Source organism: Pleurodeles waltl, chromosome 9 (genome assembly GCF_031143425.1).
Source record: "Pleurodeles waltl isolate 20211129_DDA chromosome 9, aPleWal1.hap1.20221129, whole genome shotgun sequence".
Taxonomy (NCBI): Eukaryota; Metazoa; Chordata; class Amphibia; order Caudata; family Salamandridae; genus Pleurodeles; species Pleurodeles waltl.
This window is the reverse complement of record NC_090448.1, coordinates 1100736252-1100759805: the sequence shown is the minus strand read 5'-3', so window position 1 is coordinate 1100759805 and position 23554 is coordinate 1100736252. Positions and strand designations below refer to the sequence as shown.

Genomic DNA, 23554 nt, shown 5'->3' with positions numbered 1-23554 from the left:
AAATGAGCATCACGCCTCACTCTTCCAATAATTATTGCCAACAAGAAAGTAGGTGTTCTCCCGAATAGCAGTGTGGGAAATCAATGTCTAACAATGTCACATTAATTCCCCAGAAGTACACCTGGAAACATGCGCCTGGAGCACTGAAGTAGAGTGACTTCTAAAAAGCCGTACGCCTGCAGCTGTGAGCGTGTGTTTGAACATGTATGACTTTTTAGTATCTGGGAACACTGCTGTGGCATGTGAAACTTCAGTGAGCATGGGGAGGGTTAAGCGTGGAGCAGGACCTGCTTGCAGCCCAGATGAAGTTGGCTGCTTATTGAGGCAGATGCCCTGCTGATGTAAGGGAGTGGAGGTTCATGGTGATGTGAACTCAGGTCTTAGGCAAACTGCATTTACATGAAGTCTAGCTCCATTATCTTCAGTTAGCTAAGAAAATGTCTTCCCTTTTCTCTTCCCATCTCAATGGGCCGAGCTGATTAGAACCAGTTTATAAAGGAGAGATGATGCTATTATTCTTTACACAGGGCTCTAATGTTCTCGCACTAGAGGAGTTAGGTCCTCAGTATAGTGGCTTGGTAATCCTCTCGGTAACTTCTCCCTCTCCCAGTGTTACCGATAACGGGGTTCCCGGTATCTAGAGGGCTAGAGTTAATAGACGATTAGATAAGGGGCCTTGAGGAACCCCTTAAGAATGGGGATTTACCAGGAGATTCGGTGATTCAGGGTCCACTTCCACTAGTAATTTCTCAGTTCTACACAGATTTTGGTAGCCAACATCTCCAAGTGAAAATAAACAAATCCCCAGTGTTCCTGTGGACTACTGAAATCCGATGGTCCTCATAACTCCTGTTACGCATCCCATCAAAATTAAAAGGCCACTCGTAATGACGGCCTTTGTGCGATTGTTAAATATAAAACAAGGAATCATATTGTGGTCGAACTAGAAAAGTGCACTAGTTGCCTGTAACGGGGACACTGCATTTAAGGTAGTCAGCCTGGCACATGGAGACTATATAGACAAGCATTCGCAATGCAATGGGTCTCACATAGCCTTGTAAATTATTAACTGGACTTTTCTTGTCACATAAATTGAAAATGAAAAGTAAAACAGTTGACAGAAGCAAGTCAATTTAAAGCGCCAAGGACGCCATGAGCGCTGGCACCAGAGTTATTGGCTCCCTGCGTGAATGTCTAGAAAGGATCGCGGCTGGGATGAAAGGCAAACTGGAGGAGGGGCCATCACACGCTATAACAGGAGGAAGCGTGACGTAGTGTGATGGGCAACAAAAATGTTAACTTGGTGAAATCGCCTGGGAGGGAACTCAGCACACAAAGGAGGGACATATCACAAAATGCACCAATAAAAATGAAGCATTTAAGGCGTGCACAATAAAGAATGAATAGCAAGAGTGGGCCTGGTTAAAAGCCCACAGAGAGGTTACAACAGGCCATAGCAGTATACTATATTCACAGTGCCTTCCCTAGATATAAGTCAACTCGACCAATGCCTTTGGGTAAAGAGAATCAGCCAAATATACCTAATGGTACTTCAGCCTTCACCCTGTAATTGGTCTTTCCTTATCCAAACATCAAATACTATTTCAAAGCCTTTATCTTGCAACAAATGCAGTTCTGATTTAGCCAGAATCACTTAAGAACTCAAATTAAAAAGCAATAGCACAATCTGCTGTTAGATAAACCAAAGGTATGTCTGGCGCACACCACATAAGAGACAATGGGCCTGATTCTAACTTTGGAGGACGGTGGTAAACCGTCCCAAAAGTGGCGGATATACCACCTACCGTATTACGAGTTCCATAGGATATAATGGGGTCGTAATACAGTAGGTGGTATATCCGCCACTTTTGGGACGGTTTAACACCGTCCTCCAAAGTTAGAATCAGGCCCAATGTATCTTGGTCCCATTCAGCCACACAGAAACGTGCTTTCCCCACAGCAGGGCTTTGGGACTTTTATGGTTTGTTTGTGCCTTTGTGTCAGCTCAATTTATTGCTGCTCTAGGTCCAAACTTATTCCTTCCCGTAAAGCAACAAGACATTTCTACATATGCAGCAGATCTCAAACCATCCACACGCACTTTCTCAACAGTTCATCATCTCCGGGGTGATAAAAACAGACGTGACTGAGACAATGGTTTGGCTCGTGTTTCAGGCCCTGTATGTCGGTGTCTTCAATGTGTTGTACAGAGGTCAACTCATGTTTACACTTAATGCACACTGAGTGCACTTAAAATATAACCGGTACCAGGCAGAAGGTTAAACTTGGATTCAACTAAAAAGGTCAATAAACTCTGACAATTGCTGGGAATACAATCCCTCTCAGCAAGCGTTACCCACATATTTGTGCACCTGGGTAAAAAAGTGTACTGGTCTGACTGGAGATTTTAAAATGAACACTAGCGAAACCAATGGGTATGGCTTTAATGTTGCAAAGTATGCAAACGTGGACATGCTCGAATCCTTTTTTAGGGGCGAGCACAAAGCGCTCCGTCCCCTGTAGTAATCTCTCTTTGGGCTTCCAACCACACCCATGTCACGTCAGTCACTTACATTGGTTCGTGGGATTGCCTTTTAAAATCTGCCTGCTTTCATTTGTGAAAGGCACGGATACGTCATGCCTTTTCCGATGTTTAGCCCACCTACACAGCACCGGTAAACTAATGAAAACATACGCGGCTCGATGTTTTCAGCATGGTTTCCGGACTACATTATCTGTTTTTTTTCCACGCATCGCTATCACGCTGGGGTTTACATAGCGCAATCGCGCTCGTTTTTTCTGTTTTTAATTTCAGCACGATCGCGCTGCATTTTACATAGTGCGATCGTGCTGCCTTTTTTTTCCCTTTGAATTTGTGCGGCAAGAAAAGTCCAGTTAGGAGTTAACAGCGCTAATAGCTCCAACTCGAGCAAATGCGAGACCCGTTGCTTTGAAAATGCTTGTTACGCATTGCACCCATGAAAGCAGTTTGTCACAGTAAAGCCTGCCCTGTTGATTTTCCAATGCAGAAAAAGTAGCACATAGGAAGGAATTGCTTATTGGAGATAAAGAACTGAATACGACAACGTGATGATTAAAGGTATTTTCAGGAGTAAAATAGTCCCTTGTGCATTCCAGTAAAAACACTTCCTGGGGTGAGACACTAAAGCTCCTCCGGGTGATGCCAAGGCCCTCTCTGTATATTTTAAAGATTTTGCAATAATGCGCCTTGCAGACCTCACAGCTGTCACGCTAGGGGCAAAAATGTGTCTTATCCTTGACACATTGCTATTTCCTGATAAATGCACAATTATTCTCGATGGCTTTTCTCGGATACACAGACTCTCAACACTCAACAAACATTGGCTGACAAAAGTTCCATTGGTCAGAGAAAAATGATTCTCAGAATGCTGAAATCAAGACACACTTCTGTTCGGACCAGCAGATAAGTGAAACGTCCAATCTTGCCCATGGGGTATAATGCGTATTTGCTGACTCGACCCAGAATGCCTGCATTTGAGAAAGCGCAGGGTCCTTAACTTGAAATGACTGCCTGATAAGCTTTCATAGGGATTCTCATGTATTACATTTGTGTGGCCATTGTTTTAACAACTTTAATTCTGCCTAACACAATTGTAACCAAGTTGTTTTATGCTTTTCATTTGCTTGCATCTAATACGTACAAATATATTTAATAAAATATGCTTATTGTTCAATGTTTTTCGTTAACCCCATTCTTAATATTTAAAGCAACCTTTCAGAAATGAATTGCAGATTGTACTGCTGTTTTGTTCCTATATACGTCTCAAATCTAGAGTACAATTTCAGTAAACAAAATACGTGTTTTTCACCAAAGGGAACTGGTAGGGTTCAGGGAGTAAGGGCCAGATGTAGGAAGCATTTTGCATGGTGCAAACTGCGAAAATCGCAGTTTGCGCCATGCAAAATGCTCATCGCGATGCACATTCACAATTTGCGAGTCAGTACCGACTCGCAAATTGTGAATGCGACTCACAAATAGGAAGGGGTGTCCACTTCCTATTTGCGACTCGCATCGCAATGCTAAATTGCTTTGTGACCGCGAATGCGGTCGCAAAGCAATTTACAGTTACCACCAGTGTCACACTGGTGGTAACCCATTCGCAAAAAGAAAGGGGTCCCCATGGGACCCCTTCCCCTTTGTGAATGTTGCCAAAAAGGTTTTTTCAGAGCAGGCAGTGGTCCAATGGACCACTGCCTACTCTGAAAAAACGAAACCAAATGGTTTCGTTATTTATTTTTTTTGCAACTCGTTTTCCTTTAAGGAAAACGGGCTGCAAAATAAAATTAAAAAACTGCTTTATTTAAAAAGCAGTCACAGACATGGAGGTCTGCTGTCTTCAGCAGGCCACCATCCCTGTGAGTGCAGGGACTCGCTATGGGGTCGCAAAATGCGACCCACCTCATTAATATTAATGAGGTGGGTCTTTGCGACCCCGTAGCGAATCGCAGACGGTGTCTGAGACTCCGTTCTGCATCCGATTTTGCGAATCGGAAATTGCGAGTCTCACCGACTCGCAATTTCCGGTTTGCAAAATCGGAACTTCCTACATCTGCCCCTAAATGTTTTAAATGAAGAATGGTCCAGGAAGACAAATATTAACATATATTCTGAATACCCTGAAGATGACAATGTTTCATAAACCCTAAGGGTGGGGGTAGGCCTAACTGAGATCCTTCATCAGAGGTGTGTCCTCTGTTGCTTCTCTCACACTGCAGCCCAGTCCTGTGAGTCCCTCCTCTGATGGTGTGTGCTGCGGGCTTTACCAACCTCAGGTAACATAACTGATTCTGACCTTCACTCCAAAACTCTCTAATATCAAAGAATTACACCAAGCATTCACGAAAAACATACACAATTACTGATCATTTCCCTGGTGAGGAAACATGGGACTAGAGGAGGAAAACCATTTAAGGCATACATGATGCGAATAATCTAATGAACCTAATCTTTATGTTATTTTTATTTTATTAAAAGTGCTATGAAGTGTGACCCTAGTTCCATAGGACAGCAGTGTTGCACTCAGCAACAAAGTCTGCAGCTAACACGTACAGATACAGCAACAGACGGTATGTTTGTAGTGTGAAAGCAAAACATGCTTAAAAAACTGAAGGAATCAAGGCCATAAAATCACAGTTATGGTTACAACCGTTTTTAGATACAATACAGTCTATGCCAGCGTGTTTGGGGGTTCTGGAAGGCCCAGTAGTTCAATTTGTGTAAAATTCTTTGTAATCTTCATATACACAGCAAATCTTCATCTAATTGCTCTAAAAACGTTTAAAAACTGTGCAGACGACATTATAAATCTTTTGCTTTTTCCATCGTACATTACTTTCTTTCACTTTATATTAAACAGGAAAAAAACATATTTTAATGATATCCCTGATTTGTATTCCTCTCTTTGCATGGTAACACAACCCAGGCTGATAAAACCCTGGTCAGGCAGCACTCCTAATCACAGTGGGTTGGAGGAAGGAGAGAGATAAGGTCTAAGATGTTATGCAGAGTGTGAAAAAGCAGGGCCGTGAGACATTTCCTGAATTGCACCAATGCAGAACAAGCCTCATAGCAGCCAGCTGATCTCTGTTTTTGCAGAGGAGTCACTCTGGTCAGTGGCCCAAACGTTACTTTTGTAAGGCCAGTGTTTTTCCCTCAGCCCAGCCCACTGTAGTTGACTACTTGCATTCTACAAGTTCGAAGGATGCAAACACGAACATGTCCTTTCCCTGCAGAAGGTGTGGAGAAGTGTGGGATAATGGTTAGAGCAGCAGACCCTGATGCAGAGTTATAGTCTGGGACCAGGGTTCAATTCCCACCTCAGCTGGTCTTTGGCTCAATTCCCTTGGACCAGATAATTCTTGCCTCAGTGCCTAATCTAATTAATGGGTCCCACTCTGGCAATAGCTTGCTTAATCTCCACAATGGCCCTCACAGCGCTTGGATGCTTGGCTTAACCCTGGAGCTGTTCAGGAGTGGGTGCCTCACAGGGAAAAGCCAGGAGGGTTCCACAGTGGTATGTGTACAGCGCCTTGAGACCCTAATGGTTGAGTAGTGTGCTATACAAGTGAAAGTTTACAGAAACAAGCTGTGCCACTTAGTCCTCACGGGTGCACAGAGGAGGCACTAGGTTTGGGATAAAAGGTTGGGGTGATCTTGGGCTATGAAGACCCTAGGCACTGGTGCCATGTACTATATCTCCTGCTTCTCGTACCCTCCATTTTCTTCGAAATCATATGATGCTCCTTGTTCTGCCTTTAATGTTACTGCCTTAAAGGGCACCAGTGACCAAATGGAGAGGATTGTATTTCTGTAACGGTGTTATTAAATAATAACAAATTCGCTTTTCGGGTGCAGAAACACAGCAATTAAACAGCACTAATGACCCTCACTGTGGTACAAATGCATCTACAGTAGTCTATTCTAACCTGACTGTCCACCACCCGGAATACGTCACCTCTAAACCAAATGAAACACAAGTCTAACAGACCCCTTTGTCTCTGGTCAACGATGACCTCAGAACTGTAAAGGTTATCCAAATTCCAAAAGTGCTGCGTGACTTTACAAACTGTACTACGTCCTCCATAAATACTAATAACGTAATGTTAATTGGCCCAAACCTCTAAAACTGGATTCCTCCAAGCTGGCAGTAAGTCCTCTGGATAAACTGTAGGCCCTGCTCAGTGAGAGCACCCCAGAGGGTTCCTTACTATAAAATATTTCTGGATAGTTTATGTATTTATTCACATTTATGGAGCACAGGCATGGCTAGAGAACAGAAGAGTGCTGAACAGGGAGACATGAGTGTGAGATGTGACTCCTGAACCTTTCCAAGGAGCGTGGTTGGCTCTCGCTGTGAACGAGACGGTGTTTCTTAAGAGGTGTGGTTTTTGTTCCGTTCGGAATTGCAGTAGGATAGGAACAGTCCTGATGTTGACGGGGTTGTTGTTCCAGATCACACCCCTACAGGCTATGGGGTGCAAAGGATCCCTCCTCTACATAAGACTTGGGCTCTACATTCTCTTCCCAGGGCCTTATTCATTACCAGCACCAACATGCCCAATGTTACTGAAACTCCGGACACAGACACTGGCAGCAGGAGGGCACCAAGGTCTCCAGCAACAGACGAGAACTGGACTGTCGTTACTCGTAAGGTCTCAAGACAGCGGCAATACACTGGAGCTTATTGTTGCTAAAACTGAGGGCCCCAAGTAAAGGCCAGAACCTGAGGGTTTTGTGTGGGCCAGGGGGTATTTATTGTTATGCAGTTAAGTCTAAAATTCTCAGACTCTCAACACCCCTCACAATTTCGCACTGCATGGTACAGACTATGACTTTCTCAGGGTTTTCCCAGACCTTTAAGACTTGACTGTTCTCCCTATCCAATTATTCCAGCTATCTTTGGTGCACCTTCAAGACATACAACACAAACTCCTGTCATCAGCATCGTCAGAGAGCTACTCTATAGTTGAGGCCAAATACACAAAGGATGAAATTTCAGGGCCGTTAATTCCTATTTGCAATTAATATCCACAAACTGAGGGCCACATATCCTATTCTTAACTCATGTCAACCCTCAAAATCACATCCTGTTTTTGACTCAGTTTATCAACCTTTGGACCTCAGGTTATATTCTACATATCTTCAACATCTGAGCCAGGGATTTTGTTCTTGAATCTGGTCCTCAACATCAGGGCCATATGTTCTGGTCTTCCCTCAAACCCTCAACCACAGACCTATAGGTTTAATTTTGGATGCAGACCATCACCCTCAGGGTCATATGCTGTATGCATGTCTCAATCCATAAACCTCTCAGTTTCAGGTTCCACTCATGATTAAAGCTCCTCACGGCCATGGCTACAACGGGTCATTCACTTCCTCAACCTCCTACCCTAGTATCTATTCCTGCCTTAAATCTACAACTTTGTGACAACTGGTTCTATACTAGATGTACCTTTGTACCTAAGGACTACAAGTAATTTTTGTGACTCAAACTCTCAACCCTGGGATTGTTAGGACCGGAATGTCTCTTGCATGATGTACAGTCATGTCCCCTATGTGCCCGAACTGCTTACTTGTGATCCTAGTTTATTTTTATCTTTTGGTCATGCCACACACTAATACTATGTGCGAGCATTGACCTAGGCCTGGTCTTTTAAAAATGATAGTATGTGGATCTTTTCCTAAACCGGTAACCATGGTGCACCTCACGTACCCTCCTAGAGGCAGAGGACTCCCCATCTTTGTTGGGGGTTTCATGTGTGGAGGGTGGTGGTGGCAGCTACCATGATTGGTGAATTATAGTGAGAGGCTTTTACCAGTGAGACATAAATGCACGCTTACAGGCCCATTCATAGAAAGTGCTGCCGCTTATGATGAGCCCGCAATTCTGAAAGTGCCATGCTGTGCATTGTCTGTGTGTTTGCTTGCTGTGCATGAGTGATACAGGCCTAAGGGCTACATTTTCGAATCCTGGACCAGAATACAAGATGTTGGAGAGTTTGCTTCCTCCAGAAAGCATATGTGTATTGCAGGAATCTCCTAGATGGGAGGGTGGAGCACCAGATTCAATGGTGAAGTAAGAGAAGACATGCTTACCTTAGAAATGCCAGGGCATTTCCGGGTACATTGGGCTGTAAGTGACTCTGACTGAACCTAACATTTCATAGATGGCAGCGGATGAAGGGCGAGACCTGCAATGTCTTTGTTAAAGGAAGGAATGCTTTGAAGTGACACAGATTCTTGTCTCACTTCCTGATCTCTGAGAGGAGGGGACAGATGATGCGGTTTCTCAGGCCAGGAGAGTAGTGGAATGGGTTAACACTGCAGCAGAGGTGGTTGTGCCCTTTAGCAGTAGCAGAACTGCTAGGAAGAAACCTACAGCTCCCTGGTTTACTGAAAGGTTGAGGCTACTGAGGCAGGGATGTCGGCGGCAAGAGGGCCATTGGAGGAAGCTATATGAGGATCGTAACAAAATTGTTCACAAGATCCTCATTAAAAAATACAAACTGCCTCTTAGAGAAGAAAATTCTCTCTTTTGTCTAAACAAAACTCAATCTGTAAGTTCTTCCAAAGAACTTTTTAAGTTGATTCAGCAGCCTTTGTCCCCTACTGCATCCTCAGAAGTCGAGGGCTCAGCTGAGTTTTGTAACATGCTGGCAGGATTTTTTTCAGTCCACAGTGGTTACCATCTACAAAGTATTTACTTTAGACAAGCACGAGGAGCTTCCTGACGCACACAGCTACGTCCCGCAGCAGTTAAGTGCGCAAGCTCTCAGTGAGGCAGAGGAGGCACAGCCTATATCTTTAACAGAATTTCCACCTCGTAACCGTGGAGCAAACGGAGACCTATCTCCAGAAATTGAAGTCAGGATCACCTTTAGAGCTACGTCTCCATAAGGCTCTCCAATTGGCTGGGAGTACAATAGCTCTGCCCTTAACTGCATTACGAATAAAACAATCAAATCTGGGATTTATCCATGGCAGTGGAAAGAGGCGGCGGTCAGGACGCTCCTCAAGAAACCCAATCTTGACCCTAGCGAACTGAAGAAATATCACCCAAACACGTTGCTCCCTATCCCAGCTAAGAGCCTGGAGAAGCACCTCAGTCAGCACCGAATGATGCATTCAGAGCAACATGGAGTGTTGGACAGTTTGCAGTAGGGGCTTCGAAGTTAAAACTGCACCGAAACCGCACTTATTTCCGCAACTGACAGCATTAGACGGCTTGAGGACACTGGCCAGGTCGCAGTTCTAATCCTTTCCAACTAGTCTGCAGCCTTTGATACCATCTCCCCCTCCCTAATGATAGGGCGTCTGCAGGCCTAGGGATTGGGGATGCGGCCTTAAAACTGCTGGCATCATTCTTCACTGACACATTGCAATTGGTTACCATAGGGGAATTTAGATCGGGCCCCTTTATTACTGCCTTGTTGGGTGCCGCAGGGGTTCTCCTTGAGCTTGACGCTCTTTAATCTACACACAGGCCAGGACTATATGAACAATTGCATCTCCTTCCATCAACTAGCCAGACTCCTCCTCCCACTCATCCCATGCACACACAGAAATAGATCTGGAGGTCAAGCTTTCTCGTACAATGCACCTAGAGCTTGGAATGCCCTCCCAATACACATCAGAACCTGCTCCTCTCTACCTGAGTCCCATAACAAGCTGAAGACTTGGCTCTTTGAGTACCCTCCTCCCATGGAGATAATTTTCTGCACACCCGATCAGTGTAAGAATACCCTCAGGGGTGATATTGCATTTTACAAATGCACATAACATAACAAGAGGATGCTCTAAATGACCCTGGCGAAGGGTCTGTCCGACAGAGACTTGCTAAGCAAGTGACCTGAAAGTCTTGCGGTCCTACTGTATTGGGCAGTACGATCCTAGTTATTTACCTTTGTTGTAGCCGCCAGGCACCTAGAGCAGGGTGCCTATGGGGAAGGCCTAGATAAGCGCCTGCTGGTAACCCGTGTGTCCCACGGGTGGACTGAATGACCGCAGCACTGTCAATGCCCATTTTCTGGTCTGGTCAGACCCAGTCTGGAATATTATGTGACCAGAGAGGTACCCTGGGAGCACCTTGTGAAGAATCTAGGTCGTTGCCTCGAGGCGCTGACTGCCAAAAATACCGCCTGGCGTCTGTGGTGCAAAAGAATTGTCATCTGAAGAAGTGTGCTGCTAGTGCTCAAAAAGAAGTGCCAAGTACTCACTGGAGTACTGGAATGAGCCTTGTAGTGACTCAAGTACCCACTGATGTGCAGCGATCTGCAGTCCATCAGATGCCTCTGCTCCTGCCAGGACCCTTCACGCGGCACGCTGCACACACTCCTGGCGTGCCTCTCATGAGAAGACTGCTGGGTACTGTCTGGAAGGTCCTGGTGCCATCCCGCTGCCATTGGGGGTGATACATGGCCCTGCCCTGCAAGCTTGAAGTTAGTGAGCGACTAAACAGGCCCAGGTCTGAGAGACTGAGTGCTAAGACTAGATCAAAGAGAGTGGAAGTACAAGCTGCACCCACCAATCCACTTTGAATGCTGAACCTGATGGGGGAGCCCAGAGATAGAGGTACCTCTGAGGGGCAGATGGAGGAGTAGTTGGCGGAAACCCCTAGAGCACAAAGACTCATAGCCGTGAACCCAGAGACGTTTTAATGCATGGGCAATGTGACACTAGCCCAGGGATCACCACCTTCCAAGGGGCTCCCTGGGAAAGGGACCTTTCTCTCCTTTACCTCTGTCTATTCTATTTCTCTATCTAAATCTCTCACCCTATCTACCTCTGACTCTCTCTGTCTACTTCATGTCATCTTAAGGAGGTCTGGGGTCCCAGGCAGGACATATCTCAACTGTTTTTGCTTGACCCTGTTAAAGTTTAACCGATAATTAAGCGTTAAGTGGAATTACGCTGGCTCGATTTAGCAGGAAATGGGAAATAACATTCAAAATGTGTTCCTTACAGGGGCCCCCAAGTTATATCTTGCCTAGGAACCCTCAAATTCTTAAGAGGACACTACATGAACTGGGTACTTGTGCATTATTGATTGTGTAGTGGAATTCTATGTTTTCTGTGTGATAAAGTACTTTTCTTTTCTACGGGTAGAAGCCCTGGGAGTGACATTGATCCTAATGCGCGGCTGAGGGAGTGACATTGATTTTGAGCCTGCAGGGCTCCCACACTAGCCTCCCTGGGCAGCCTGTGGATGCTGGCCTGGGCTACCACTAAGAGCCAGTGCAGGAAGAGTTGTGCTTAGCCCAGTTTACAGAACCATGGCAGGACAACAGGAGCAGCCTGGGACAGCAGTGGTATGAGGCCTCAAGTTCAACCCCTATGGTTGTGGGCCAATAACCCCTGCGTGATCCCTGGCCTCCTCGATGGTGTATAACAGGGATCAAAGGCTAAGTTCTTTATTCAATGACTCCAACTCGGGGGAGTGGGTTCTTTGATCCAGTCCCTCACCTTAAGGGTCTCAGCTTATTCTGGACTCAATCCTTCGTCCTAAAAGTCATAGGTTCTGTTTGTGACTCCACCCTGAAATTTATTAAGTTATCTTACTGTCTCAAACCCTTATGTATAGGGTCACAGGTTCTATTTTTGAGCCCACTGCTCAAAGCAGGAGTCACAGTTCCTGACCCTGACTCTGAGTCTCAACCTGAGAACCTCAGCCTGAGGGGGGCCATTTCTAACAGCTCAGCCTTTAAAAATGCGCTACATTTGCTAAATTGAATGAAAAAACATCTGATTTGACAGGACCATAAGCTTTAATGCGAGCAATGAAAATGTTATCCCGCCTATCGCCTGGGTACTAAAATACAACTATGTCTGGGGTGCACTGGGCCCCCCCAGCCTCATGCACCGGCACCAATGCACCTGCTGTGCTAATAACAGCTACGTGATATTTCTTGGGAGATTCCCCTAGGGGCCCTTTGTGCGCTCCCTCTGGGGTGCCCCAGCACCCCATACTCCTGCCCGGCGTAGGTGCCCGCTCGTGCCCTATTTAGGGAAGAGGCTGGCGCAGCAGCGGCTATATTTGACACCCGAGAAGGAGGCGCTGTAAACAAGGCCTCCGGGAGCCGGGCCGCAGCTGTCCAGGATCTGTCACTGCTGCTGCCGGGGTAGGAGGCGGTCACGGAGCGGCGGGGGCAGGCAGCTCGCCCGAATTGCCCCAGCCCTGTCCGCACATCCCTCTATCTCTTTAGCGCGCGTCCCTGAGAGCGCAGCTCACATGTGAGCGCGAACGGCCCCCCAGGACTGTGGTTTTATGCGCAGCCAAGATATACAGAGGCCTACGTGGTCCAAAGCCCGGCGTCCACCTCCGCAAAGCTCAAATGCATGAACGCATCCTAAAAATGCGCGTTGTTTTGTTCAAATAGTCACTACAGGAGCAGCACTTTTCACACATGCACCGGGAGACACCCAGATTCCGCTAGTAATTTCTGGGAGCGTGAACGCGCAGGTTCGCCCACAATTGTCATTCCCCCTCACCCCAAAACATGGTGACTACTGATTTTAAGAACTACCCGTGTTTGCAGAGACAGCACATCCCGTTGCACAGGAGTAGGGGAGCCCCTTCCTGCGGGGGTTCTGGCAACGAGAAGGGGATTCCCCGCCAAATCCCGGTGCATACAGCGTCCCCAAACCCCCACCCACGAATGCGTGGCTCCCATCGGACCCTCTGGGCTGCACTGATATCAGAGGCGGGCTGGCCTGCTGCAAGCACACTAAAAGGGATGGGGTCAGATCATTCACCTGCCTGTGAAAGGCACTGCAGTTTGACTGACTCTGACCCGGCCCTATGGTAGTCTTTTGAGGAGTCACATCGCCTGAGTGACTAACTGCACCATCCCCAAGTGTCACTCCTCCGTAATATGTAGTAGGCCCCACACCCTCTCAGTGCGTGACTGACTCTGCTCCGACCCATTTCCCTCTTCAGTACAGTCAATTACACCCCCTCTGGCAGGGGTGACTGCTATGGTCCGACAGGTATTTCAGGGACACATCTCACATGGCCAATTTCCTGGCATGTGACTGACTTTCATCCAGTCCAATCGGCCTCACATGGTCACCGGCTTCTTGGTAATTCTCACTCTCTCCTACTAGGCCAGTCCACCATGTCACCCCCAAATACATGTATGTGCACATACTTCTGCACTGCGCGCATAGATGGCTGCCTCTCCCCAATCCACTCCCCCCACCACCCCCCCCCCCGCTCCCCGGAGGCGCCCCCCGTGCCCTGCAGCCCCCAGAAGGATGGACCCAGCCGGAGCTGCACTAGTTTCCCCCTCCCCCCCCAAAAAAAAAATGCCCTGCAGCCCCCAGGAAGATTAACCCACCCGGAGCTGCCCCACATGCCCTGCAGCCTCCAGGAGAATGAACCCTGCGAGTGTTGACCCCATGCCCTGCAGCCCCCAGGAGGATGGACCCAGCTGGAGCTACCCCCCCCCCATGCCCTGCAGCCCCCCAGGAGGATGAACCCTGCGAGTACTGTCCCCATGCCCTGCAGCCCCCAGGAGGATGGACCCAGCTGGAGCTCCCCCCCCATGCCCTGCAGCCCCCCAGGAGGATGAACCCTGCGAGTACTGTCCCCATGTCCTGCAGCCCCCAGGAGGATAAACCCAGCTGGCATTGCCCCCACAGCCCGCAGCCCCCGGAGGATAAACCCAGCTGGCATTGCCCCCATGACCTGCAGCCCCCAGGAGGATAAACCCAGCCGGTATTGCCCCAGTGCCCTGCAGCCCGCAGGAGGATGAGCCCTGCGAACAGTGCCCCATGCTCTGCAGCCCCAGGAGGGTGAACCCTGCGAGTATTGCCCCCATGCCCTGCAGCCCCCTGAGGATGAGCCCTGCGATCAGTGCCCCATGCCCTGTAGTCCCCTGAGGATGAGCCCTAGGATCAGTGCCCCATGCCCTGTAGCACCCTGAGGATGAGCCCTGCGATCAGTGTCCCATGTCCTGCAGCCCCCAGGGGGATGAGCCCTGCGATCAGTGCCCCATGCCCTGCAGCCCCTAGGAGGATGAGCCCTGCGAACAGTGCCCCCATGCCCTGCAGCCCCCAGGAGGATGAGCCCTGCTGTCAGTGCCCCATGTCCTGCAGCCCCCTGAGGATGAGCCCTGCGATCAGTGCCCCATGCCCTGCAGCCCCCTGAGGATAAGCCCTGCGAACAGTGCCCCATGCCCTGCAGCCCCCTGAGGATGAGCCCTGCGAACAGTGCCCCATGCCCTGCAGCCCCCTGAGGATGAGCCCTGCGAACAGTGCCCCATGCCCTGCAGCCCCCTGAGGATGAGCCCTGCGAACAGTGCCCCATGCCCTGCAGCCCCCTGAGGATGAACCCTGCGAGCATTGCCCCGTGCCCTGCAGCCCCCAGGAGGATGAACCCTGCGAGCATTGCCCCGTGCCCTGGCACTCACCCCTCCTGGCGGTCCCCGGGTGTCGCCCCTCCGTGCTGCTCCTTCCCCTCAGGCAGGGCTCCTCGCCTCCTCTGCGCCCGGCTCCTCTCGCATGTCACTCGAGCCTGCCAGCCCGGCTGAAGCCCTCCCCGTCTCCTCTGCTCTCTGCAGCTGTCGGGGCGGCCGGAGATTGGAGCGGAGGGGCCAGGAGGTGAGGGGTTAAAGGCGACCATCCACCCCGGCTCAGCCTCGCAGCGCCTCGCTCACGCAGGGGGTCGAGGACTGGGCTGACGAAGATGATGCGGAATCCGATGATGAAGGGCCGGGTGGGCTTCCCGGGATCTGCCTCCTCCCCTGTGCCGCTCCTGGACGCTAGATGCCGAGGACCATGTCTGCCGGGCTTCCCCTGCTCGCGCGCGCCAGGCAGCGGGGTTCAGCGGAGCATCTCAGGCGGCGCAGGCAAACCTGGGAGGAGGAGGAGAGGGGTGGGGGTGCACAGTGACTGCAGCAAGAACACCAACCCCAGGAACCGATCTCCCAGCCCACAACCCAGCACCGTCATCCTGCGAGGCCGCGGGGGGCCTGTGCTGGCGCTGGCAGGAGGGGCTGGGGGGAGCGCGCTGCCTCCTCCGGGTCTGACGTGGGGGTCCTCATTTATCACCCGGTCTGTCTGGAATGCGCCGTACGGATAGCCCGGGCTACCCTGGAAACTAAACATTTCAATAGGCGCGTACCTTATATTACAAAGCGCCACGAGGTTGCATCAAACGATGCAGCGCTCTCCGTACTCCCCATCAAGAACTAGTAAATAAATAAAATCGGTGCTTCTCGCTGTGTTCTTCCAAGAGAGAAAAATGAATTTTGCTTTTATTTATTTAGGTTCTTTCTGGAGGGACAATTTTTAATGCCTCGAAGCGCTTTGCAGAATGGGATGTTTGGTGCCCACGAGCACGAGTGGTGGTAGTTTTTTTCACCGACGGCATGATTGACCAAAAATGTCACAACACACACCTCAGTTTGTACATATGTATCAATAATGCTAACATTTTGGGATTGTGGTCTTCGCATTTTGGCTGAACACTATGTGTGACAAACGTGTTCTAGAACACATGCATGGAGGTTGTGTGAGCAGACTCCATCTCAGGCACACATAGTAAGGACATTTTGTGACATAATTGCTTAACTTACTCCCACGCGACCCAGTTACTGAATGCCCCTTTAAAAGTCCCTGAAATAGCTTAGCAGACTCAAGGGAGTTATTTTCTGTAGCAACTTTGTGCATCCTGCAGTTCTGGAATATACACAAATATTTTTCACCATTTGTGCACAAATAAAACTGAACGCATACATACTCTCCCGTTAACAAGATTGCACTTGGGCAGGTAACTGCTATGTTTGCTGAAGGACAGGCAGGTGCCTTGTTTAGAAAGGTATGCACCAGGCTTTGGGCTCCCTTTGAACCTTGCACTGCCAGGAACCTGGTGCAGAGGAAGGCACAAGGTCAGGCCAGAACCCAATGACCCCTTCTAGCAATTTCTCTATTTACAATAGTGACTTCCTTGGTCAACTGCCTATGGGCAACAAACTTGGATTGGGGTGTGCCCCGAGCAGCTGTCAGTGACTGAGATCAATTCAAGCTGTCCATCCATCACCTTGTTGTTTTTACAGCCTATTATCAGCCTTCATAGAAGAACACGGTCTGCTATGGGCATCCAGACAGGATCCATCATGGTCCGGGCACATGATCAACATTGGTGGCATCAAGAAGATGGTGCACTCAGATGAAGTAACAGCACTTAGACCTTCATCCTGCCCTAGAAGCAGCCATCATCCTACCTCGCTACAGGGAATCAACGGTATAGGTGTACAAGGCGCTGCCTTTCCCCGGAGTGTGTCCTTTCGCTCTGGCAGATCCCTCGCATTGACACCTCTTTCTGCTCAACTGGTGGAGATCCCAAAGGATCGATCATCACCCCGTCCTTTTTATTGTCTACTGGAGATCATCTCTATAATCTCAAACGCTACTTTTGTTCCTGTGGCACACAGCGTTCTAGATGCTGAGGACACATCTGATCTTGAGTGCTGTGCCCTGGGGCATCAGCCTGTGCCAATGCCCACTGGATGCTAATGAAGCAGCTCAAGCTAAACACCTCAAAAAATGAGATCCTGGCTTGTGGCACATGTGCCGTCTATCATCACCCAGTATCTGGCCAGAAGAACCAAGCTGACCTCCAAACCATCGTGCTGAGTGAGGCATCTGGGTGGGAACAGGGATGCAGGACTTTCTCTTGCTCCACAAGTGAATCCAGCTACGAGTGCATCCTTTCACATGGTGAGATGCCTACGATGAACTTTCCCTTCTGTGGGTTTCACTTACAGCTTTTTAGGCTACCATAAACCGAGTAATCCCCACTGTAGATGATGCCAATAGTGTATACATGACAGCATCCCTCATGTGATTCAGAAGGTACCTAGAACCTAAGGAGGAGCTTCAACACAGCGCCTTACCCTTAATATATGGACAGGCATCTGCCCAGAACATCAGAGTCTACACTGGCTCCCTGTGGCCAGATGTCTCACTTGCAAAGCAATGCGCGCAGTTCATGCAATTCACAGCGCTAGCTCTCTCCTCCATTATATCAAAGTCATTACTTATCACAAACCAGAGCACTTCGCTGTAACTTGGATACACTTTTCAATATTTCTTCCTTCAAAAAATCTTCCACTGGCGGGAACTTCTCTCAGTTGAAACATCTCCGACATGGAACTAGGTTCTTGCCAGAATAAGAATACTTTACCCCATCTCTAATTTCAAAAAGTATTAAAGACCTGCTGCTTCGCTGGAACATAATTAATATGAAATAATTGACTCGGAAATAAAACATATGTATCCAGTTGTGTGTATTCGCATACTAGTCTCCATCTCCCCATACTTATGCACAGCGACTCCCTGTACGTCATTCATCATGCCCACCCCCCTCCCCCCATATATGCAGGCCCACTGGAGTTATGTGGCAGAGAAGGACCGAATTATGTGGCAGTGTTGACTAAATTATGCAGTAAAACAAAACAAATTACGTGGTGTAATGCTGCACATTTTTATTGTATTACTTGATCGTGGTGTCATTTTCTGCACCAATTTAACACCAAAAACCAGCCAAAAGCAAATGAAAGGTGGAAAGTCAACCTTAGCAAAGGGCCTTCCACTGTGCAACAACACGTCTTACTGTGTTTATAGTTACCGCTGACCTGTTTGAGCTTCAAACGCTTTTCTGTTAAACTCTCCAGATTGTGCAGTAGATGATGGATTATGTGGCAAATGAGACAAATCCATAATTATGGGGAAAATTCAGCAGCCACAAAATCGAATAATTTCAATGGTTCTGTATATATGTCTAACTACAACCAATACCCTTTTCAACCAGCAACCCTAAGGGAACTATTCAGCTTGGTGACACCACTTGAGTCTGATTTGATATACAATTCGAACAATACAATATGAATCAACTGATACGTCTGTCCACAGCCTGCATTATCCAACAAAGGACAGTATATCAGAGACTTTGCACTTGCAAAATAGCAGTGCAAAACTAATTTGCACCATATTGCTGCATGTATAATATGGAATGTAACAGGCAGATTCTGTCCTGGGCCTTATTACAGAAATATTTAAAAATTAGAAAATAGATTGTGGCGCCATTACTAAACATGCATAATGTGCCATTGAGACTTAGAACAAATAAAGCTATACTCCATGAAGGGATGTGATGAAAATAAGCTAGACTGATTATCAAAATGGAGTTGTTTCAGTCATTTTGCATGTATGCATATTATACACTTCATGAACATGCCATATCCATGACTTTGGAATCATGCTCAATACATGTATCTTTTTTTTACCATATGATTTATTTGTATAGCTCAACATTTACTAATATCACCCTTCTTGGCGCTGATCCCAGACTTCGTCATCACTTGTATCAGGTTTACCACTCAATTTGTACATGATATCAGTCTGTTCTAGAACATGCCGACCTAAGTTCTGCTGTTAGATTGCAGGTATATCATACCATTTTTAGAACCTTCTAACCGGGGATTTTGCAGTCTCGTATCCTGGAGAAATTAAACATTCCACACAAGGCTCTGCAGTCATCTTTTATTTATGCATATCGTGCACGCCCAGACACGTTTCTCAGTGTTACATAGTCACAGTGTATGCTGGAGTTTTGGAATATTTTCCATAGGGTCATGTGGTCACGTTGTATGCATGTGTAGTAGAACATTCTACCCAAGGTTCTGCAGTAGCACTGAATGTATGTGTACCCTCCATGTCTTAAACTTTCTTCCCAGTGCCCTGCTGTCACACTATATATACCCTGAAATCTGAGGATCTTCTAGATAGGGTTCTGAAGTCACAGTTTACGTATGCTTACAATGCAGTTTTAGAATATTCTAGATACGGATCTACATTCACAGTTTATGTATTTCCATCCTCAGTTTTAGAACATTTTAGTTTGGGTTCTGCAACCACCCTTTACGTATGCTTACCATGCAGTTTTAGAACATTCTAGATAGGGTTCTGCAGTCACACTTTAAGTGTGCTTACCATTCAGTTTTAGTACATTATAAATACAGCTTTGCAGTCACAGTTTATCTATATCTATTCTGCAGTTTTAGAACATTCTAGTTAGCGATCTGCAGCCACACGGTATGCTCACCATGCAGTTTTAGAACACTCTAGGTAGGGTAGGGTTCTGCAGTCACACTTTAAGTGTGCTTACCATGCAGTTTTAGAACATTCTAAATACAGCTTTGCAGTCACAGTTTATCTGTCTATCCTGCAGTTTTAGAACATTCTAGTTAGTGTTCTGCAGCCACACGGTATGCTTACCATGCAGTTTTAGAACACTCTAGGTAGGGTAGGGTTCTGCAGTCACACTTTAAGTGTGCTTACCATGCAGTTTTAGAACATTCAAAATACAGCTTTGCAGTCACAGTTTATCTGTCTATCCTGCAGTTTTAGAACATTCTAGTTAGCGTTCTGCAGCCACACGGTCTGCTTACCATGCAGTTTTAGAACACTCTAGGTAGGGTAGGGTTCTGCAGTCACACTTTAAGCGTGCTTACCATGCAGTTTTAGAACATTCTAAATACAGCTTTGCAGTCACAGTTTATCTGTCTATCTTGCAGTTTTAGAACATTCTAGTTAGCGTTCTGCAGCCACACGGTATGCTTAAAATGCAGTTTTAGAACATTCTAGGTAGGGTAGGGTTCTGCAGTCACACTTTGTGTGCTTACCATGCAGTTTTAGAACATTCTAGATAAAGCTTTGCAGTCACAGTTTATCTATGTCTACCCTGCAGTTTTAGAAAATTCTAGTTAGGGTTCTGCAGCCACACTTTACATATTCTTGCCCTGCCGTTTTAGAACATTCTAGATAGGGTATTGCAGTCACACTTTACATACACTTGTCCTGTGTTTTAGAACATTCTAGATAGGGTTCTGCAGCAACACTTTTTGTATGTTTAACCTGCACGTTTAGCACATGCTAGCTATGGTCCCGCAGGAGCACTGAATGTATGTGCACCCTCCAGGTCTAAACCTTTCTTCTCAGTATTCTGCTGTACATTGTATTTACCCTGAAATCTGAGGACATTCTAGATAGGGTTCTGTGGGGCTTTGCAGTCACACTTTACGTATGCTTATCTTGCAGATTTAGAACGTTCTAGATAGGGGTCTGCAGTCAGATTTCTGTATGCTTATTCTGCAGTTTTACAATATCTAGATAGGGTTCTGCAGTAACACTGAATGGAGGTGCACCCTACAGGTCTAAACCCGTCTTCCCAGTGTTCTGCTGTCACATTGTATTCATGCTTACCCTGAAATCTGAGGATAATATAGCTGGAGTTTTGCACTCGCACATTATGTATGCAGGTCCTGCAGTTTTAGGACATTCGAGATGCGACCCTGTAGTCACACTTTACCCATACGTGTTCTGCAGTTTTAGAATATCCTAGATAGGGTTCGGCAGTCACATCTCATGTAATACTTACGCTGCCGTTTTAGAACATTCCAGATTCTGCAGTCACACCTTATGTAATGCTTACTCTGCAGTTTTAGAACATTCCAGATTCTGCAGTCATGCTTTATGTAATGCTCACTCTGCACTTTTAGAACCTTCGAGATTCTGAAGTCACACTTTATGTACCCTTACCCTGCAGTTTTGGAACATTCGAGATAAGGCTCTGCAGTCACACTTTATGTAATGCTCGCTCTGCACATTTAGAACATTCTAGATAAGGCCCTGCAGTCACGCTTTATGTAATGATCGCTCTGCACATTTAGAACATTCTAGATAAGGCCCTGCAGTCACGCTTTATGTAATGATCGCTCTGTACATTTAGAACATTCTAGATAAGGCCCTGCAGTCACGCTTTATGTAATGATCGCTCTGCACATTTAGAACATTCTAGATAAGGCCCTGCAGTCACGCTTTATGTAATGTTTACTCTGCAGTTTTAGAACATTCTAGATTCTGCAGTCACACTTTATGCACACTTAACCTGCAGTTTTGGAACATTCTAAATAAGGCCCTGCAGTCACGCTTTATGAAAAGCTCACCCTGCACTTTTAGAACATTCTAGATTCAGCAGTGACACTTTATGTACGCTTAACCTGAAGTTTTAGAACATTCTAGATAAGGCCCTGCAGTCACGCTTTATGAAAAGCTCACCCTGCACTTTTAGAACATTCCAGATTCAGCAGTGACACTTTATGTACGCTTAACCTGCAGTTTTAGAACATTCTAGATAAGGCCCTGTAGTCACGCTTTATGTGATGCTCACTCTGCACTTTTAGAACATTCTAGATAAGCCCCTGCAGTCACGCTTTATGTAATGTTTACTCTGCAGTTTTAGAACATTCTAGATTCAGCAGTGACACTTTATGTACGCTTAACCTGCAGTTTTAGAACATTCTAGATAAGGCCCTGCAGTCACGCTTTATGTAATGCTCGCTCTGCACTTTTAGAACATTCTAGATAAGGCCCTGCAGTCACGCTTTATGTAATGTTTACTCTGCAGTTTTAGAACATTCTAGATTCTGCAGTCACACTTTATGTATGCTTACCCTGCAGTCTCAGAACATTCTAGATAAGGCCCTGCAGTCACGCGTTATGTTCTACTTACTCTGCAGTCTTAGAACACTTTATGTGTGCCTGGCCTACAGTGCTGGGGTATTACCCCACAGAGTTCTCCAGGATCCCCCCAGTGGCTCCATCGGGAAATCGTTTTGAGGCCATTAATAGCATGCAGTATGAAAAAAATGCTATGAACGGGTGACCTTTTTCGGGGTGCTCGAAGCCTGATAATACGTTTACTGGGTTCGGTTTTCCAATCTGAGTCAATGCCTCGTTCACGTACATGTACATTTTTTATGACAAGTTCAAAAAAAGTAAAAAAACATGCGCCATTTGCTGACAGGCTTTAGAGCCGACTGTACGTGTTTTAAAATGTACAAATAATAGATTACAACAATGCCACTAATCAGACGTCTGCCGTTTGCAGATGGTTCTGTTATGTGGTTTTGAGGCTGACGGCTCCACCCATTCGGCCTCTGCGTATTTTTAGCTGGAGCAGGAAATGTGTTTTTTTCTGCGCACATTCTCAGAATGTGAGGCTTTTGATAATGGCCTGCCTTGTGCTGACACGGGACCCCCTTGCCCAGACTGGGGCGCCCAGTTATGGCTGCACCCTTATCAGGCCCACCTCCTGCTCCGGATGGGTCGGCGCACAGGCAACAGGGAAACATAACAGGAGCAGCAACAGAACAAAACGAAAACAAACTTTATTCCCCAAAAGAACCCTGCCGGAGGGGAGAATTAAAATGGACAGCCGGAGAAGCACCTACAAAATGTAGTTTAATGGCTGAATTCCTTACTGATAATCTTCATTATTCATGCATGACTAGATGCACCTGTCAACACACACGATGCCCAGCGCTGCACACAATACCAACCCCTTCCACACGGTCACGATATCACACGGTGCAACAGAAGGAGAGCCGGAAACTCCTGCACAGAGTGGGCTTTCAGCTCGTGTCTGGGGGCTCTGCAGACTTTCAGCAAGGGCTCTGAAACATCATTAGTACATTGGCGGGAGATTTGGGCCTTTTTTTTATGGAGGGGTAAAAGTACGTCAGATATTCTCGGAACAAAATTCCCCACCATCTCCTCTGACGCACTAAACAATTCCTAGAAGTTGTCAGGTCTGATTGCAGATGGACCACGTCGAATTTAAGGACTGCAACGAGGAAAGGAGAGTCAACCTGAATGAACATTACTGGCAAGTAATCCAGTCATTACCGGCTCATTGCCTTCCTCATCTCAGTCCGTACTCATTAAGGATCCACCTTCTCTGCAGCCCACATCTTACAGCACTAAGACACGTCAGCAGCCATCAGCAATATAACAATAAACAAGGAAGGACTCCAACTCGACACTGTGCGAAGAGGATGGAGTGACTGGCGTATCTGCCCTTGACATCACACGAGGGGGCGTGGTTTATGCAAGGGGCCTACGTAAAATTAAGACATTTTGTGTGGAAAACAAATGAGTTTTCAGAGG

The 23554-nt window shown here is 47.0% G+C and overlaps 1 protein-coding gene across 4 annotated transcripts in view; it reads right to left on the bottom strand.

Moving 5' to 3' along the window:
• SLC8A3 (solute carrier family 8 member A3) overlaps positions 1-15670 on the bottom strand; it is a 451466-nt gene extending 435796 nt beyond the window's left edge. For 2 of the 4 annotated variants that reach the window (XM_069208805.1, XM_069208806.1), the window contains exon 1: positions 14953-15521. The gene's annotated coding sequence lies outside the window, so the exon portion shown is untranslated. Of the gene's footprint in view, positions 1-14952 lie in introns of all 4 variants that reach the window. The other 2 variants (XM_069208808.1, XM_069208807.1) reach the window with 2 other exon arrangements.
• Between the last annotated feature and the right edge of the window lie 7884 nt (positions 15671-23554).